The following is a 3475-nucleotide window of genomic DNA, read 5'->3' on the forward strand; positions in this document are numbered from 1 at the left end:
AGGAGGGGAGAAAGGAGGAATGAAGGAGTGGGCGGGAGCAGGTGGAGGGGGAAGGGGGGGGGGAAAAACGGAAGGAAGAGGGGAGAAATGGAAGGAAAAAGGAAAAGGGAGGGGGAAGGGAAAGGAAGACAGAGCGGGCTTCAAATTTACACTTGTTAAATCTAATGGCTAAAAGCAAATATAAATGTATTTATTCTTTTCTCTTTCTCCTCTGTGCGTGTATATATGCCAGAATATACCAGAGAGAAAAGAGAGAAGAGAGAGAGAAAGAGAGAGAGAGGAGTGAGTGAGTGAGTGAGTGAGGGAGGAGTGAGGGGAGTGAGTGAGTGAGTGAGGTGAGTGATGAGTGAGTGAGTGAGTGAGTGAGTAAGTGTGTGTGTGCACGAGCGCGCGTGCATGAATGCATACAGACCCCAATATGATATTTATTTCTATTAACACAATCACTTTACCTTTCCTTTCTTACCCCACCCGACACCACCCCACCCCACCCCATCCCCTATACATACATACATACATAACATACATACATATATAATATATAATATAATATAATATAAATGTATATATATATATATAAAGGGGGAGAGAAAGAGAGAGAGGAGAGGAGAGGAGAGAAAACGGGGAGAGAGAGAGAGAGGAGGAGAGGGGAGAGAGATGAAGGGAAAAGGGGGAAGGAGAGAGAGAGAATAGAAGAGAGGGGGAGGGAGAGAGAGGAGGGGGAAGAGACGAGAAGACAGAGGAGAGAGAGAGACAGAGAGAGAGAGAAAGGAGAAGAGAGAGAAGAGAGAGAAGAGAGAGAGGAGAGGGGAGAGAGAGAGAGAGGACAGAGAGAGAGAGAGACGAGAGAGAGAGAGAGAGGAGAGAGAGAGAGGAGGGAGAGGAGGAGAGGAGGAGAGGAAAAGAGAGAGAGAGAGGACGAGGAAGGAGGGGAAGAGAGAGAGAGGCAGGCCATGGCATGTTCCCACGTTACACCTCCCCTCCCCACCCTCTCCCTTCCCTTACCTCCCCACCCCCACCCCCACCCACCGCATGCAGTGACGTCTGGTTGTTGACCAAGTAAGTACAACATCCCTCCCGAGGCATACCTTATCGCGCATGCTCCTCCTATGCCCCACTCATGCCCAGAGCAGCCGGCAGGAGGCGAGGGGGTGGATGAACCCTAGCCCAGGACCATTAGACCAACTGCGTAACTGACCCAGCTCGAAATAATAGCAACGCTAATGAGAATAACCATAAGACATATCACTATCATCGACGTCATCGTCATCATCATCATCATTATCATCATCATCGCCTTCATCGCCATATTCATCACCATCAACCTTAAGGTTATCATACTCATCATAAATGCTAATAGTGACCGCAACAGCACTAGCACCTATGCGACTCCAAATATACACACAAAAATAAATGTAAAAAAAAAAATATTATTCCTCCCCCAAACAGGACACTACCTCCCCTCACCCTCCCTCCCTCCCTCCCTTCCTTTCCCCCCTCTTTCCCTTCCCCTCCCTCCCCCTCTTCCCCTCCCTCCTTTTCCTACCCTTCCCCTCCCTCCCCTCTCTTCCCTACCTCCCTCCCTCCACTCCCCTCTCTTCCCTTCCCCCTCCCTACCTCCCTCCCTCCATTCCCCTCTCTTCCCTTCCCCTCCCCATTCCCTTCCAACCGAATTTATTGTGATATTTCCTTCCAAGGCGATCCTTAAGTCCCGGATATGGTTCGGATTTGTCGGATGGTGCTTGCTTGCCTTGTTTGCTTGCTTGCTTTGTTTGTCTGCTGCGGGTATTTCCTTGCGCGTTGATTCTCGTCCACTCTTTTTGTCGATCATCCGTTTCCTTACTTGCCGTTACTGTTGTTTTTCCATGCGTGCTCTTTTATGCTTTCTGGTTTGTTTATTTGCTGCTTTGTTGATTTACTTCTTTGTTTGTATGCTTACTTTGCTTATTGTGCTGGCCCATAAGCGACAATTCGACCTTCAGAACCATCACCACCACCACCACCATCATCATCATCATCATCATCATCATCATCATCATCATCATCATCATCATCACATCATCATCATCATCATATCATCATCATCATCATCACCATCATCATCACCATCACCATCACCATCACCATCACCATCACCACCATCATCATTAACGAAAAATACAATTAATTATCAAACATCATCATCATGATAACAATCCTTGCTGCTGGAGGAAGAGGGAGAGAGGAAGAGGGAGAGAGGGAGAGGGGAGAGGAAGAGGAAGAGAGAGGAGGGAGGGGGGGGGGAGAGGAAGAGAGGAGAAGAGAGGAGAGGAGAGGGAAGGAGAGGGAGAGGAATGAGGGAAGAGGGAAGGAGAGGGAGAAGGAGAGAGGGAAAAGGGGGGAGGGAGAGGGGAGAGGGGAGAGAGGGGAAGAAGGAAGAGGGAGGGAGGGAGGGGAGAGAGGGAGAGGGGAGAGGAGGAGAGGGAGGAGAGGAAAGGGGAGAGAGGGAAGAGGAAGAGGGGAAAGAGGGGGGAGAGGGAGAGGAAGAGAGGAAGAGGAAAGGGAGAGGAAGAGGGAGAGGGAGAGAGGAAGAGGGAGAGAGGGAGAGAGGAAGAGGGAGAGAGAGAGAGGAGGAGAAGAGAGGAGAGAAAAGGAGAAGAGGGGAAGAGAGAAAAGGAGAGGAGAGACGAGGAGAAAATAAGAGGGAGAAAAGGGGAAAAAAATAGAGAGACAGAAAGGGAGAGAGCAAGGAAGAAAAAAAAAAAAAAAAAAAAAAAAAGACAGCCAGACAAAGAAAGATCTGACCCGCCCCTCCTTCTCCACCCCCCCCTCCGCCCCACCCCCGCCCGATCCTATAATCATTATCATCATTAAGATCATCTTCCTTTGCCGTTTCTGCGACCACCTGCTATGATTGCTACTAACCTCAAACAGCAACTTGCAATAACCACTTCGACGTGAGGAGAATCAGGGTGCAAGGGGGGGAGGGGAGGGGTAAGTGACGTCGTGATGTGTCCTTCCTCCTCCTCCCGCTTCATCTAATTTTTTCCTTTTCCCCCTCTTATATCTTCTTTTCCTTTCCCTTTCCCTTTCCAACTCCCTCCTCCTCCCCTTTTTTCTCTTCTTTTCTTTCTTTTCCTTCTTCTTCTTTTCTCCCCCCTCTTTCCTCCGCCTCTCCTTTTCTTCTTCTCCTCTTTTCTCCTCCCTCCGCCTTTCCTCCCCCTTCTTTTCCTCCTCCTCCTCCCTCCTTTTCCTCCTCTCTTTTTACCCTCCTCTCCCACTCCACCCCACCTCACCTCAACCCACCTCCACCTCCACCCCTCCTCCTCCTCTTTTCCTCCTTCCCCCCTTTTTCATCCTCCACCTCACCTCCTCCTCCTCTCCTCTCCCCTCTCCCACCCCTCCACCTACTCCCCCTCCTATTTCCGTCCTCAAAATCGCCGTGGCTTGTGTTCTTTTCCTTGAGAGACGAGAGTGGGGGAGAGGGGGGGGGGTA

The sequence above is a fragment of the Penaeus monodon genome, chromosome 42 (assembly GCF_015228065.2).
Source record: "Penaeus monodon isolate SGIC_2016 chromosome 42, NSTDA_Pmon_1, whole genome shotgun sequence".
Lineage (NCBI taxonomy): Eukaryota > Metazoa > Arthropoda > Malacostraca > Decapoda > Penaeidae > Penaeus > Penaeus monodon.